This window comes from Narcine bancroftii, chromosome 12, assembly GCF_036971445.1.
Source record: "Narcine bancroftii isolate sNarBan1 chromosome 12, sNarBan1.hap1, whole genome shotgun sequence".
Taxonomy (NCBI): Eukaryota; Metazoa; Chordata; class Chondrichthyes; order Torpediniformes; family Narcinidae; genus Narcine; species Narcine bancroftii.
In genome coordinates this window covers 95,011,386-95,029,086 of record NC_091480.1, presented here as the reverse complement: position 1 = coordinate 95,029,086, position 17,701 = coordinate 95,011,386, and the positions used below count along the sequence as shown (strand labels likewise).

Here is a 17,701-nt window from a genome sequence, read left to right as displayed (position 1 = left end):
ACGTCCTGCTTTGCGGAAACTGCCAAAATGTTTGGCCTGGAAGTCAGCCTGAAGAAAACTGAGGTCCTCCATCAGCCAGCTCCCCACCATGACTACCAGCCCCCCCACATCTCCATTGGGCACACAAAACTCAAAACGGTCAATCAGTTTACCTATCTCGGCTGCACCATTTCATCAGATGCAAGGATCGACAATGAGATAGACAACAGACTCGCCAAGGCAAATAGCGCCTTTGGAAGACTACACAAGAGTCTGGAAAAACAACCAACTGAAAAACCTCACAAAGATAAGCGTATACAGAGCCGTTGTCATACCCACACTCCTGTTCGGCTCCGAATCATGGGTCCTCTACCGGCATCACCTACGGCTCCTAGAACGCTTCCACCAGCGTTGTCTCCGCTCCATCCTCAACATCCATTGGAGCGCTTTCATCCCTAACGTCGAAGTACTCGAGATGGCAGAGGTCGACAGCATCGAGTCCACGCTGCTGAAGATCCAGATGCGCTGGGTGGGTCACGTCTCCAGAATGGAGGACTATCGCCTTCCCAAGATCGTGTTATATGGCGAGCTCTCCACTGGCCACCGTGACAGAGGTGCACCAAAGAAAAGGTACAAGGACTGCCTAAAGAAATCTCTTGGTGCCTGCCCCATTGACCACCGCCAGTGGGCTGATATCGCCTCAAACCGTGCATCTCGGCGCCTCACAGTTCGGCGGGCAGCAACCTCCTTTGAAGAAGACCGCAGAGCCCACCTCACTGACAAAAGGCAAAGGAGGAAAAACCCAACACCCAACCCCAACCAACCAATTTTCCCCTGCAGCCGCTGCAACCGTGTCTGCCTGTCCCGCATCGGACTTGTCAGCCACAAACGAGCCTGCAGCTGACGTGGACTTTTTACCCTCTCCATAAATCTTCGTCCGCGAAGCCAAGCCAAAGAAGAAAGAAAAGGCAAAGTGGGGGGGAGAGGCCCTTTTCCTCTTGCACCTTGTCCCAGGAATTAAAAGAAAACTCTCAGCACACCAGAGTCAAATGATGTCATTTCACGCTAGGGAGTAACCACCTCAACCCCTACTCGTATCCCCGGCGTTTGCTGACACCAGTGTGCTGATTAAACCAGTGGAAAGGGGACACCAGAAAATCATCCGTTTCCAGTTGAAGGTAGACCACCCCGACCGATCTCCAGGGATGAGTTGTGTCCCAGTTCAGGGTGGCCTAGTGGAAACGGCACAAAGGGCTTCCTAACCTGGGACACTGCACGGCCAATTAACTGGGACGCCAGTGGAAAAGGGGCTATTGAGAGAGACTCTTTTTTTTTTTAAACACAACCGCTGCGTTCCAGGAAATTATTCCCATTTTCCCGGAATGCATGCTATGTAAAAAACTTGAAACAGGAATGAGGATTTAATTCCCATTCCGACATCTTACCTCCTAGACCCCTAATCATTTTCCCAGAATGTCTGTGGTCTAAACTGAACTGCAGGCATTCTGTGATCAAGGGGGCTAATGAATGTGATTTAGTGATAACACATGATGATGTGTAAAGCTATCTGCTAGTATGCTATCTAAACTCGCAGTCAGAAACTGAGATTTGCAATTTTGGTTGTTCCTGTGAGACTCTTCCTAACGGTAAAATCCCACAAAGTCTATGTAAAAAGTATGAGAGAGAGGAGACATAGGGAAAGATGGGGGTGGGGGTGGTGGGATGGGTAGCAGAATCCAGAGAGGTTGATGTTCATGCCATCCAGTTGGAGGATGAGCAGATGGAATACTTTAAGTTCATTTCTATCAATGGAGAAATTACTATTTGCATCTCAAAGTCTTGCTATTAAACTTGTTCATCTCTACATCTACTCAGATTGACAAGTATACAGTGCAAATGATCTCCTAATCCACTCCAACATCAAGCTCATGTAGACCAACAACTTCTAATTGGGTATGCTGCATCCAAGTGGCTATTGCCACCAACCACACGCTAAATACAAGTTGCACTGGGGCAACTGGTCAGACATTATACACTGCATGTTGTTGGGTTAGGGTTGACAGCCACACAGGGCTGTGCTCGTTCAAGTGAGGCTGCATATTGTTGGATCATGGCACTGCAGGATGTTAGGTGAAAGTGGATGCAAGGTTCGGAATGAGGCACTGGTAGATGCTTGGAGAAGGGGCTATAGTCTGGCACGGATGGACGGTTGATCCATTGTGGAAGGGAAAGGTTGCATATTAGGGTTAGGGTTAGGGTTAGGGTTAGGCTAGGCTAGCCTGCAGTGATTTTTTTTTAGGATGGTAGATTTTTTTTAAAATTTGAGTGGTAACACAGAAACATCTTTCCATCCCACAACCCTGCGCTGACCAAATATGCCCGCGTGACCAATTACATTACTAACCCTGTGAGTCTTTGGAATGAGTGAGGAAACAGGAGTATCTGGAGAAACCCTCACAGAGATGGAGGACAATGTACAAACTCCTTACAGACAACACTGGATTCGAACCTGGGTTGCTGGTGCTCTAATGGCACAGTGCTAACTGCTACACTAACCATACCACCCAATTGTGAAGATGAGAGTGTAGGTGGTTAAGAGGTATTAGGCAAAATGGTGGGGGAGGGGTACAGGACAAGGAAGGGGCTCAATAGGATGAAGGGCCATAATCGACCAACCTGACAGGTGTTCAAGTTTGGTGAGGCACCAAGAAGACTTACCATTTCAATTCTGATTCACAATCCCTCACATGTCTGTCCATGGCCTTATATATGATCCCACTCTGACCACCCGCAGACTGGAGGAACAACCCCTTATTTTCCATCTGGGCACTTTCCAGCCAGGTGGCGTGAATATTGACTTCTCTGCTTTCTGCTAAACTTGCTCGCCTTGTCTTCACTCTCCCCCTTTCCAGTTCTCCCCCTGCCTTCCCCCTCTACCCACCCAGCCAGCCCTCCTCCCCCTGATCACTGCTATCCCCTCCCTCCTTTTTCCACCTATCTCTTGCCTTTGCCACCCTACCCCCCCCCCCAACCATCTTTTCGTTTAAACGCCTGCCGGCATTCTCTCGTACCTTGGTGGAAGAGTTCAAGGCCGAAACATCAGTAAAGTATTCTTACCTTTGCTACATAAAGGACACTGTTTTACCTGCTGAGTTTCCCCAGCATTTTATGTTTTTACATGAAAGGGATTCATACTAGGAACATAGGAAGTAGGAACAGGAGTCGGGCAAAAATGGCCCATCGAGCCTGCTCCGCCATTCAATACGATCATGGCTGATCTAATTTATGACCTAACTCCACCTACCTGCCTTCTCCCCATATCCCCTAATTTCTCCCCTACTGAACCCCATTTCACTTATACCACATGGTTCTGCAATAGTTTAGCTAGTGAGCAGTAGAATTCACGGCCTTTCTAATTGGCAGCTTAATTAAAAATCTCCACAGGATCTGACAATTCCAAGACTCAACACCCAAAGTGTTTGTTTCTCTGGTATTGTGCCCTCAGGGAGGGTTTAAGAAATCAATGCCTGATACTGGTCTAGTTTAGCATCATTAACAACATTTAATTACAGTGGAAAGGTAACCAACACATCACTTAAAGTTCTGCTTCTTTCATGGAGCAGGCATTCTCACATGACTTTGAGCCAAGTTCCAGAGGATGGTCAGTTTGTACCAATAAACTCAAACTGAAATAAGATGATTATTTGAATTTATTGAGGAGGTTGCCTGGTTTGGAAAATAAGTCTTATGAGGCAAGGTTCACAGAGCTGGGATTTTTCTTTTGGGAGTGAAGACTGATGAGATTCTGAGAGGTATAGATAAGGTGGGCAAGCCAGAGCTTTTTTCCCAGGACAGGAGTAGCAAACACCAGAGGACATCCGTACAAAGTGGAAGGAGGAAAGCCTAGGGGAGACATCAGGGTTTTTTTTAAAAACCACAGAGAGTTGTGGTGGGCCTGGAATGCCTTGCTCAGGAAAATGGTGGAGGCTGGAACATTAGGGTCATTTAAGAGACTCTTAAGACAGATCAAAGAAAAATAGAGGATTATGAGGTAGGGAGGGTTTAGTTTTTGTTTGTGTATATAGGTCAACACAACATCGAGTGCCGAGGAGCCTGTAAGGTTCTCTGTTCTATAATTTAGTACCTGAAAAGTCATTTGCAGTCTGTTTAGTTACTGTGCTCTTTGATTGAACATGGATTTTTCTGAGCCTGAAATACAATTTTTGAGTCATGTTGATTCACATCAGAAATCCTTAAATCACTTCCCGCTGCAAATCTGCCTTGATTCTTTGGGATTGTTCGAGGAACAACCGTTGTTAGAATAGCTCGAAACTAGTCATAGCCCAGTTACAGGCTGAGCACACTGCACACATTGCCAGGAAGGCACCCTGCATAACAAGTCGACAAGATTCACAGCGATTACTCATCGTGGGATGTCAACAACTGACTCAGCTGAGACTTGCTCACTCATTCAACATGCAGTCCATCAAATCCGGCCCTTATCTCTCCAGTACAGAAGATGACCTCTCAATGAAATGGCTGTGCTATTATTCAAGTCAAGTTTATTGTCATCTGGTTGCACAAGTACAACAGTTCACCCTTTCATGCAAAGAAAAGGCCTGACTGTTAAAGGCGGAGGTTCTCAGCCCTTACGTTGGGAGACTTACCTTCTTGAATGCGCCGTGGCCGGCTCTGAGGCGCCGACTGTAATCCCTCTCGGGGAAGGATAATCGGCGGAGCACTGCGCTTCGCCGCCTCACATGAATGTACAGCCGCTGCAAGCAGCTGGTTAGGGGCAGGCTGATGATGTCGTCAGCCCACAACCTTCTCCCCATTCGCCCTTCTCCCTCCGTGACTCAAGGCAGGGGTGGTCGGCAGGAGCAGTCGGGGCAGGGGGCGGCTGGTGCGGGCTGTGAACCGCTTTGGCTTTCAGGGCTGCTCTCTGCAGCTCCAAAATGTTCTGGGAAATAGAGTAGTTCCAGCTGCATGGGGGATTATGGGTAGAGAAGACGGCCACTGCTCTGCCGCATGTTTATGACGGGTGGCGCTACGGGACCAGTCACCCTACCTCTATCAGCTCTGGAGGCCCCTACGAGGCACTGCTCAACATTGAATGCGATGCTAGAGCAGCCTTTTAGGGTTGCTCCATGAAAGGTAAGTTTTATGTTTTCCCTCCGCACTTGTAGCCGACCTCCAGGTGGAGGCCTGGCATGGAAGGGCCTAGTGTTCTCCAGTCCTCAGTGCAAAACACGCAGGCACACATCCGGACATAACACACATACAGACAATACATATGCAGGACAAATACTCATATATACAAATAAATATTGTTTTATGAATGTGAGAGTCTTGTATGGTTAGTGTAAGCAGTTCCTTTGGTCATTCAGCATTTCTCATTTTTCATTGCACTCTCATTTCTCACTCATAAAATCCCCTCCAATTTAAAGACCTACAAGCCCCTTCAACCAGCACAATTCAATCCCTGAGAATTTGCTTTCTGCTCAGAGTGTGAACTGGCCTGCTCATAAACCCACAACCTCAACCAATAGTGCTGGAAACACCCACCCGTTCAAGAACATTTGGTCCTGGAAGCATTCAACTCTTCCTTCTTCATGGGTAGGCTGGAACAACATCTGGAACTCACTGTCTTAACAGCAGTATGGGAGGACGAGCTGCAACAACTTGAATGAGGCAGTTCACTGGGGTGCAATTAAAGATGGGTGGCATGGTGGTTAAAGCAACGCTATTACAGTGCCATTGCTTTGGGTTCAAATCCCTGCACCGTCCATAAGGAATTTGTACATTCTCCCCATGTCTGGATAGGTTTCCTCCGGGTACTCCAGTTTCATCCCGCCCTTTAAAATGTACAAGGGTTGTAGGTCAATGGGGTGTAATTGGTGAGCATGGGCTGGTGGGCCAGAAGGGCCTGTTATCGTGCTGTTATGTCTAAATTTTGCAAGTAAATTAAAGAGCAAAAATGCTTGGGCCAGGAAATCCCATATCCAAGGAACTTCTTTTAAAAAAAACATAAATCCATCCAGCAATATAATGACCCTTCATCCCTCTTAGTTCATGCTGATTATCAAACACTCATTTCCACCAATCCCTTTCCCCTAATCATACACTAGATTCTACCATTCATCTACATGGCAGGAGCAATCAAATAAATGCTACCTCATGATAATGTTCCTTTGTTTATCAAATTCAGCTTAAACACCCCCCCCACTGAAAAAAAAAGAAAAATCTCTTTTCCCTTGTCAAAACCTCGAATTAACATCCCTGCTCAACCACGATAATTCTCACCGACTGATAAATTCCAGTTGCCAAAAGCTATTGCATTTGTCAAACATCATAACAAGCTGGTCCGTCAGCAAGCAAACGTCAGCTTGCTGAGCTGCACAGGTTTTCAAGGTGCCCCCTTCTGAGAATTCCTCTGAAGATTCGAATTAATCACCATCATAAATCAAACACACTCCCCTTCAACCTTGGCTCTTTCACCTTGTGCTCAGTCACACGTAGGGATCACGAGAAGGGAGGGACACTGTTGCACCTTACTTTAAATCTTCAAGCAAGTTGATTGGATTAATTTTAACTCAGGACTGAAGCTCTAAAAGAAATGCCATGGTCGATTTGCATCAAACCAAATGGATTTGGATCTATTTACAAAATTGTGAAGTATTTGACTTCCTTCGAGGGGATGAGAAGAGAGAAAAGCTAGTGACTCATTTAACTTTGACTTGGAGAAACAGCACAGTGACAGGCCCTTCTGGCCCACGTCATCCAAGTACACCCAATTAACCTCCCGACCCCATACGGTTTTGGAACGTGGGAGGAAACTGGAGCATCCCGGGGAAATCTCACGCAGACGTGGGAAGAGTGCACAAACTCCTCACGGAGAGCGCCGGAGTGAAACGCAGGTCACCAGTGCTGTAATGACTTTTGACGTTTCACAATTAATGAAAAAAGATCAGTTAGCCAACAGGAAAATAAAATACTATAAATATTAATTCCTGGATTAATCCATACCAGTATCCACAGTGTAAAATATTTACCATGTTAGTGCAGAACAATTAATCGGCCCTAAGCTAGTAGCAAGGGCAGGGACCCTCTATAACCCTGTGTAATGATTCATTAGGACTGAATATACCATATATTTCAGTAGATAAGAAGACATTTGGAGCACTCAAAAAACACTCTCCCCCACCCCCCAAAAGGGACAGATACAAAAACAGTGACCAAAAAATCTACTCAAAATACCACTTGATTGGTTCCATGATCCAACCAGATCCCACCCTGTAGCAAATTTTAAAAACATGGTGTTAAACCAATCCAAGAAAAAAAATCACACACGTTTAAAATCCTTGAAAATCAGTAGCTTCTTTGTCTGAGGCAAAGAACGTGGCAAGTACATCACCGTTTACACATCATCACACAGGTCCCCATCTGAACCTGGTGAGTCGGCCTTGTCATCCGTGTCCCACAGTAAATCATCCTCTGTACCATCCACTGCGCTTGAAACTTCTAACTTGTTTCAGACTTTCTTCATCGCTTGAAACTTCTAACTTGTTTCAGACTTTCTTCATTTTGCTGGTGGCTCCAATGCTAACAATTTGTTTTTAAAAAAAATTGGGGGGTGTCGGATCCCTCCGATATGAGCGAAGACCATGAAATTCAGACTGAAATTGGTCTCGTCTTATCTGAAGGTCGCCTTATCTGCCAAAATATATGGTACCTTTGCTTCATTGTCACCGGGGAAGAATCCTGGAATGAGAAGGGAGCCACATCACAATGTTAACAGTGGTGGCCTATTACTGCTGTCTCATCTCAACTAAACGTGGGAAATAAGCTGTCCTAAACTGTACACATCATACCCAAGGACAGCTTTCTTTAAATAAAGGCCCAAATTTATGCAGGATTGGCAAGGTGCTTTTATTTTCTCTCCAGTGAAAGTGTGAAGTCTGCCTACACATGCTGGTAACCAGATGTGGGGCAGGTTTATGGAGCTGCAATATCTCTTAGTCAAGAGTAAAATCTGAGTGAGTGACCCTTGAACCTGCTCTGTGCCAATCAAACTCAAGCTAAGTAAACTAAAGGGCACAAAAGGGTCAAACAGAATGAGGGGTTGGGGGTGGACTGTAACCTGGAAATTCAGCATGGAAGCAAAGGCTGGTGTTCCCACCCATTCCCCCGTCCTGGAGGCTGGCACTCCCACCCTGGCACAGGCCAGAGCCCCCCTCCACCCTACCCAAAAGCCATCAACCCTTCTCTCTGACCACAGCAAAGAAGCCAGCTGCCCGAATCCTGGCACAGAGTGATTTCAAGACCGTGAAAGATTTTAAGGACAGCTCCTCATTTCCTCGCTGATAGAACAGTCAAGCATTCACTGCAAGTGTATTTTCAATTTCAATGCAAATTGTGAAAATCGAAAATTTCCCCTTCCCATGCCGTCTGCGCATATCAATAAGAAATGATCAGATTTAACTATAACACAATGCTGATCTTTTCCTGCTCCCCAAAACAGGTTAAAAAATTATATTACCCATAGCAAGTCAGCCCGAAGGAACTTCCTGTGATCTTCCTCGGTGTAAATGAGTTGATCTACCCTGGCATTGCCCTCTCACAGCTGCAGCCTTTCAGCTTCCTTCAAGATCAAGCAACAAGCCATTTCCTTCATCTCGGCAAATACTTTAAATACATTTAAGTCTGCATTGCCCGTTCTGCTCCCTCTTCTTCACAAATAAAATCAATTTGATGTGAAAACTGTCTTTGCTTAAAAACATAGAAACTAGAAGATAGGAGCAGGAGTAGGTCATTCGGCCCTTTGAGCCTGCTCCGTCAATGAGATCATGGTTGATCTTAAAGTTCAGTACCCTGTCCCCGCCTTCTCTCCGTAACCCCTAATTCCCTTAAGCTGAAGAAATATATCTAATTCCCTCTTAAATATATTCAATGAACCTGCCTCTACTGCTCTCTGTGGCAATGAATTCCACAGATTCGCCACCCTCTGGGCAAAGAAATTCCTCCTCATCTCGGTTCTAAATGGTTTGCCTATTATCCTCAAACCATGGCCCCGGGTTCTGGACTCCCCCACCCTTGGAAACATCCCTTCCACATCCATTATGTCCAGTCCTGCCAGAATTTTATACGTCTCTATGAGATCCCCTCTCAATCTTCTAAACTCCAGTGAGTCCAATCCCAAATTGCACTTCTTAAAAATTAATCATTAGTATTATTAGTGTGCATTACCCAGGGATTGGGCCTGTAAAATAGCATTGGAGCCATGCCCACATTAGGCAAGGAACGTCAGGTAGTGTATTATATAATCCTTGGTTGCTACAAGTCTGTACACGGTTGATAGCATCAGTAGTGTTGTCCGATGTGATTGAGAGTACTAGCGTGTAATCCCTGATTGTTGTGATCTCCTTACGTGTTTTAATAAAGATCCTTCCGTGTTCAGTCTGTGTCCAGACTCGTTGCTCTTTGAACCCACCAAACTTGTTTCCCTTCCCACTCAACAACTTAGCCCCAGCTAAGAGGTATTTCAAAATGATGGTGGCGCGGATGGACCCAGACAAGAAGCAGGCTCAGAATGTGGCACACTGACACTGTGGAGGAGAGACCAGTCTGACAGGAGCTGGACAGAATTCAGTGTAGGCGAGTGAACCAAACAGCATTAATAAATTCTTCTTCATTCTACGACAGTACAGATCATTCGACTGACCTCGAAAAGCTCATTGCAAACTGCCAGTAATTTACGGAAGAACGATTAATCATAAACGACTCTCCCTTCTACGAGCTTAAATGCTAAAGGAATCAGCTTCCAATGCTTCCCTGCATTGTTCAAGGCTCTGTTCCCCTCATGCGTCCACTCATTGATAAATTGAATTTAATGGGTTGATATCAAGAATCCAATTAGAAAAGCTAATATAGCAGTGAAATTGCAAGCTGATTCACCAACATTGGGAACGATATGTAATGGAGGCAGAATTTGTGTCAATCATCTTTTGAAACATCACCTTATTTTCTTGTGTTACGAGTCCAGAGGACCCCAAAACCCAGCAGCAATAGACATGCACCACAACAAAGAGTTACTTAAACAAAAGTTGCTTTTAATTATCTTTGAACATGAAAATAGAATCAAACTTTAACTTATCTCTATTGACTCACTTCACCCCCTTCTAATGCTAAGCGCACGTGTGTAAGGTGTAAGTTCAGCAAAGTTCTTTGGTTCACTGTCCTATCTCACTGGTTGCAGGCAATTCTTGTACTTTGTCTCTCCTCTCTCTCACTCCCTCCTCTCTGAGAGCAAAACCTGTTTTTTTTCCCTCCTCTCTGCCTGTAAAGATCACATGATCTTCCAGGCAGTAAGTTTTGTTTTCCAGACAAAGCTGCTACTGCCTGTTATATTTGTTGCCTTTTTCAAATGACAGTCCATCATGAGTCTGTGAGCCTCTTGCAAAAGCTCCTGCAAAAATTCCGTGTTTTAAAGTGTTTGTGTGTGATCTGCTGTAACAAACCTTTCCCAATTTATCTCCCAAACACCTCAATGTCACACTTGCTCCAAATTTAATATTCATCATTATATATTTTTGTATTTATTATCTCTTTCCTGACTTGGTATAATGTGATAATGTAAGATATTCTATTTTATCACTAACCAAGTTCCGCCATCTGATGGTTAACTGATGTCTTGAATTGTGACCTGGATACTGGATAAGGGACACTGGAATGTAAGGAGTCAAGCAAGTGCTAATTAAGGATGAAGTATTATGGGTTAACTTAAGGTGAAGGGATGCTGGAATGGGAGGAGTCAAGCAAGTGCTCATTAGAAATGAAGTATTATGGGTTAAATCAGGGTGAAGGGATGCTGGAATGGGAGGAAGGGTTATAAAAGCATAATAAAATAAGGATCTTCAAAACAGGATAGCAAGTAAATAGCTTTAGCAAGTCTTGGGGATTGATCAATGAGTAAAGAACAAAGACATGATATTTCCTGGCTAACAAGTTTGCAGGAAGGTACATCAACGGATAAGAAGTTAGAATCCACGTGGGCGGAATTACCTAATGCCAAACCAATCCAGGAGGCAGAAGAATGTTAGGGGGAAGGTATCTCTGTACTGAAATGAAATGTATAAAAGTTGGGTCTTGTTCACATTCAAGATGCTCCTCAGCTCTGCTGTGTTGCTGGCACCCCTGGTCTTAAACATCCATGAGTTCACTTGGGCAGGGATGGGAGGCCAGTCTCAACAGAAAGCACCTGGTTATAAAACCCAACCTGCTGGCCTTGCCTGCTCTGGCCAAGGCAACTTCAGGCGGACCAAGGTGACTCACTGTTGACTGTGAGCCATGCTGGTGTCTATGGGCTACCCTTATGGGCTCATAGGAACGGAAATTAACTTTTTCAAATTGCAGCAGCAGGTAAATAAAAAGAATGTCGTCCAGCACCACATGCAGGAAATTCCACAAGGAGTGTTTGCTATCTCTTTTGAGATCATGTTCTAGACAAGATCTTCAGTGCAGGACTGAAAATGCAATGTCAGTGACAAAGTCTTTTGGATTAGACATCAAACCAAGGCTATGTTTTCAGCCGAACAGAGAAGATTTTACTTGTCCAGGCTGATATTCATCCTTCAACCAACAGGCAGATGCTCTGGGGTTTATAAAATCTTGGTCCGTGCAAACCGCCTGATGTTTCTCATTACATTTCCGAAGGACTGGTACTGGCTGTAAATGACGAGAATAACCCAAGGTCATTAAAGACCTCACATTAGTGTAAGTCTTGCTTTTCACTCCTTCGACTAATTCTACAATTACACCTGCAGCAGCGATACTAATTTGAAAATGTTAGATCAAAAAAAAAATCACAAATGGTTGAATAAAGGGAAAATTTTAAATGGAGCAGGGCATTCTTTTATGACCCTCAGAGCTTTGGAGACCACTTCTTTCTTTCTTTTTTCTTTGGCTTAGCTTCGCAGATGAAGACTTACTGAGGAGGGATACCCTTCCAATGCAGTCCTCCAGATAACCTCACTGTGTTACAATGCACTGTAAATCATGTCACTGTCTCTGTGCTAGTAACTCACCAGTTCCTTGTGTGCTTTCCCCTCAGGACATGTCTGAATAGTATGCTTGTGAAACAGCACAGCCCAAAGCTTTTTTCCCCCCCCCCCACCCCCACCATGACACCATATGCCCACCCCAGATGTTTCACCAATGGGCAGATTTACTTGATTCTTAATTTACTGATAACTTCACTTTTTTACTTGTCAAAGGGACAAGTGAAAACGATCTGATTCATTGTGACGTTGCGCTTTTACGTTTATAACATTCCTGTCTCATTGACTCCCGATGGCTTTACATGGGTACATCCGATGTGGCACGGAAGGAAGTTAGGCTTAAATTCCTTCACGAGTTGAATCCCTCTGAAGGAAAGGGGAACATGGATATTTTCTTCTTGACTGACCGTACCAAGGCGTCCACCTTTACGGATCAAAGAGGACATGAGGAATGCATCTGCTGAGGCTTGAGAGAACACATCACCTCTTTAAAAATAATCATGAAACCAAGGATATCAAAGTACACCACACCATCAAAAATATAATAAATACTCAATTCTGGAGCACAAATACCATTGCATTTGACAGTGGCAGTCAGAGAATGACGAGCCAGTTGTAGAATTCCATTTGACAACCACAAGCTCACACAACTTCTTTTGTTGAAGTAATTGCACAGAATTCAGGTCTCGTGTAATAGATGCGTGAAGCATCCGTGTGACAGGATTTGGTGCATCCATCAGGGGGCCTTCACCTCATTATTGAAATCCTGCTGCCAACAACAGTGAACTGCACTGTCAGGATGATGATCAGGCGTAACTGGCCTCCGGTCAATTGAGAAGCAGCAATCAATTGCGAGGTTCAGGGCACATCACAGCCACAACACCGAAGATCAACTAGTTTCTGAAATTACAACCACTTTATCCAATTGTAAATCTTCTTTCAATAATGTGAAAGCATTTTGTGATTTCCCCCCAATGTGAGTGGTGTTAGTTATGTGGAATTGAGCACCATTCTAATTTCGATCTCAAGGGATCTATCGTAAATGTCCGCCAAAGCTCACTCAAAATAAGACATTCCTAGTGTGTTCTCAGCTTCCTCTCCATAGCTGAGATTATGGGCCACCCGGGAGATGTATATCAGCACTGATTTGCTGTGAGCTATTGATAACATGGTGTCAATGTCTCCATCCAAAGCAGGAGTTGCATTGGGTTCCAGCTACGACTTTTGCTGTAAGTGAAACAAGAAAGTCTGCAGATGCTGGGGTCGAGCGCAATACATAAATATGCTGGAGAAACCCAGCAGGTCACGCAGCATTTAAAGAACGTAAAAGGTCACCAACATTTTGGGCCTGAGCCCTTGGTCAGGAAAAAAAAACCAGACACCTGAACCAAGTGAGTATGAATTCTAGTAGCGTGCAATTGCTGGGTACTGTGTCCAGACTACATTTGCAACTACACAGTGTTTTAGACATGTTCTTCTTTGCAATTGAAAATGATATAATTAAACAAAACTCATTGTGCATCTAGATTACTGCTTACTAAAACAAAACTTCTTGTATTGCCACCGATGAAATCCTATCCATTTTTCAGAGAATGTCCACACTTCATCCTGTAAATTGATGACTGCCCAATCCTCGCACTGAGACGGACTTGCTTATTGTCACACGACAGCATTGCGATCCTTAACATCACATCCTCCAAAATAGTTAATTAAGCAAAATGACCACTTTGTTGAAGTAGTTCTGATCAAAACAAATATTATATTTTAGAATTAACTTGTTGCACACCTCAAAATCCCATTCACTGAGGATCAAAATAAAATCACAAAATATTTGAGCAAGGGTACTCTTCTCACCTCCTGCTGCTTTGATCTAAAACTAATAAAGCAATCAGGCTAAAAAGGGGCTCCAGACAATGAAAGTGAAACCACATTTGGCATCTGCCATCTGTTCATTTTCAGAATGGCTAAAACTCTAACCCCAATCTAAAATCTTTCTTTCATCTACAGCACAGTTGCCCTAACGGATGGTCGAGGAGCATCTCACAATATTTGCTGATATGGCTACTCCCCAACATACGTCCGAGTTCCGTTCTGACCAACCGGTCATATCTCAAAATGGTCGCAGGTCGGACCTATGTTAACATGGCCTGTTGAAGTCGCCAATCAGGACATTTAATCAAATTTTTCATCATCTGAACTGGTGCACTCGTATTTGGTCGAACCTTTTATTGCTTCCCGTATTTTTTATTTGTCCTTTAATATTATGGAGCTCGTCGAATGGGACATGTGTCGACCGCGTGCAATCACATTAACCTTTTTTTCTCCTTCCTATTGAATGATCACCTGCATTTTCAATCCCAAATCGAGTGCCTTCTTCCGCTTCTTGCAAGATCTTCAGCAGGGGATGGGTTTTTCCTCTTGCTCACCATCTTCTTTGGCGATCTTACCGAATGGCAACTGAGAGACGGTCACTATCGTACGCACGCAGCCACTAATTTTTTTTGGTTGACCGTTTGTACGGATGATTGTAAGTCAAGGAGAAGCTGTATTTAGATATTTGGCATACTTCCACCAGCTCTATTTTTCTTTCCCCGAAAGGTATTGGAAATGCAAACTGTGGCTTCAGACATCCAGAATCCAGTGAATGATGGAAACAAGATCAGATTTCTTGAAAAAATGAGATTTAAAAACTGAGAACTGATGGAGAGCAAGGAATCAATCACATAATCCCTCGAGGTTGAGAATGATGGCCTTCATTCTGTTGATCCACAGAGCGAAGATGCCTGCGCGTGTGTAGAGCTCGTTAAAAGAATCAAAGACCTGTTGATCCAAACCAAGGCTTTTATTAGCAAAAGACAGGAGCTCTTCACAGGTGGCCGACCAGTCCGGAATGATCCGACCTGGCTAGGGACACAACCCTTTAAGGCCCAGACAGTAGGTGTGGCTTAGCTCTCAGCCAATCGCTGTAACTATATACACTATATACATTGGTGATCGATCTGTACTATCACAGCGTGTATTTGTTTAGCGTACTTGTTGTTACACTCCAAGAAACACACGATACTTTACAAATCAACCAATTAGTTCCAATGCATGGAAACCATGGCGATTGGAGGGGATGGATTTGTTGCAGCCTTCACAGCTGTTGAGTTCAGAGTAACTTTGTCAACCTGTTCCACCATTGAGGTCTTGGTTGAGGTCAGGGACCTCACCCTCAACCTTACCACCATGGGTGACCCTACCAGAAGCATAGCTTCAGACGGCCTCACTCTCAGGAGCTCAGGACCACACAAGCTTCTCCAGCACAACATGGTGACAAATCCATGGAAATAAAGGTGTACAGCATTGTCAAGAGAAAGAGAGGTAGTAAAAAAATGCAATTAAAAAATCTAAGAGTTAAAACAAAAACAATGAATTTTCTACATGCAAGAGGTACAAGACTAAACACATTAAGCAAGGCTTCTGGAAAGGTTGACTGAAATAGCACTGTTGGCCAAAACCAAAATACTGCAGATGGCAGCTGCCAAAATAAAGCAAAAACTGCTGGAAATGTTGGGAGTGTGTGGTGGAGGACAAAGCTTGATGGTTAGTGAAGGTTCTCATCAAGATGTGGGGTACAGTTTTGTTGAAATGTGTTTCCAAGCCACACCAGGGCTAGAGGAGAAGATCAGAATCAAAATTTATTATCATGAATATGTCACAAAATTCACATTTCAAAAATTAAATAAATAGTGCAAGAAAATAAGAGAAGGTGAGGTCGTGCCTGTGGTTCAGTGCCTATTCAGACATCTGATGGAAGAAGCTGTCCTTGTGCCCCTGAGTGTTGTCTTCAGGGTCTTGTACCTTGATCCTGATGGTAGCAGTATGGTGGGCATGGCCTGGGTGCTGGGGGCCCTTGAGGATAGAGGCTGCTTCCTCAAGACATCACCTCTTCTCAATGTCCTCGAGGGAGTGAAGATTGGTGCCCATTATGTTGCAGGTTGAGTTTTTTTCTTCCCCCTGATGGTGCATTGACACCTCTGCACCAGAGAGTGATGCAACCAGCCAGAATGCTCTCCGCAGTACAGCTGTAGCAACCTGCTGCACTTAGGTGAGGGAATTCTGTTTGGAGGCAAGTCCAACTAGCTCAGATTATTCTCCTTTAACAAAGTGCTAAAGGAGGTATAATGGAGGTGCTTAAAACTGTGGCCAGTTTAACAACAAAGAAAGGAAGGAACTCTTTCCTCAGGCAAAGGGGTTGAGCATTTGCTTGAAGAAACTCATAATGTCTTAAAATGATAAGTAAGTGGAAAACTACAGGGCTCTGCGGACAGAGCGGCGGAGTTCATCAATTGGATAGTGCTTTCAGAGGGCAGCACGGTTAGTGTGGCAGTTAGCTCGACTGTTACAGTGCCAGCGATCTGGGTTCGAATCCGGCATTGTCTGGAAGCTGTTTGTACCTTCTCCCCGTGTCTGCCTGGGTTTCCTCTGGTTTCCACCCATCCTTCAAATCAAAATGTACAGGGGTTGTAAGGTAATTGGTGTATTTGGGTTGGGGTGGGGGAGGGGGTGGGGAGACTCATGGGCTGGAAGGGCTTTGTACTGTGCTGTAGTCCACACTTAAAGTTTAAAAGAGCTGGGACATTCAGAGTGGACGTCTCAGAGGAACAGAAGACTGAAAACCAGAGTTCTGATGTTTTACACATAATCTCTCAATATGCTCCCAACACAGGAGCCTCAAAGTTGGAAGGTTGCAGTGAAATTCCAGACAAGCTATTCATTAAAAACAAGGCAAAAATCCCAAAATTCTAAAACAGTCAACAGAAAGAATGAAGCAACTACTTTTTCCACGCACCACATTTTTGACACGTGCTACATATCTTTGCACACACCATTACATTTTATTTCTTATTCCCAGAGCAAAGCGCATAACCAGTGATGTCACTGGCTAATACAATTAATCCAAGAGGCCTGGTCCAATGTTTATCAACCACAGGGATACAAACTCCCACGAAGCGCTGCCAATGGAATGACTGCCTGCTCCCTTAATTTGAGTGACCTGCCCTTGGGAGTCATGCCAGGACAGAGCGGCGGGAGGGATCTGCCTCGATGCATTGTCCCTAAGACGCAATCCTGCAACAGGATGAGTAAAGATTGCTGATATTGACATTTGCGAAAGACAGAGACTGTATTTTTTTTTAAATAAAGGGATTAAAATATAGCCATTCCTAAAATAAAAATTCTCATGAAGCAAAGTTTCTCAAACTATAGTGCATTGGAGGAGTTCTGTCACAGTTGCATTGAGAAGGGTGTATTTGTTCCAGCAAATTAAAAACTTGGCAAATGGAAGAGACATATATCAAAGATTCTAAGGCCACTATGAAAAATACACAAATGCAGAAAGACAGTAAGTGTTTTGTCAAATCCAGTGCTCGTAACCACCATTTTCCAAAAGGTGCGACTTTCAGTTAGTCCACAGCATCCCTTAAGGCTATCCTCTGACTTGTAAACTGACACTCAACACCTCCACTTTCCAAACGAAAACATTTTGAACAAGGTGGCAATAATCATGAATAGGCTTTTTTTTTAAAGAAAAGAAAAAGGGAGAGAAACAAGCTTTTACCAATTATTTTAAAAGCTTTGGTCGAAAGTGGAGTAAAATTCAAGATGGCGGCATGGTTGGCATT

At 44.2% G+C, this 17,701-nt stretch overlaps 1 protein-coding gene across 3 annotated transcripts in view; it reads right to left on the bottom strand.

The window, feature by feature from the left end:
• fam171a2a (family with sequence similarity 171 member A2a) overlaps nucleotides 1-17,701 on the bottom strand; it is a 209,944-nt gene that overhangs the window by 32,234 nt on the left and 160,009 nt on the right. The gene's annotated exons all lie outside the window — the stretch shown is intronic.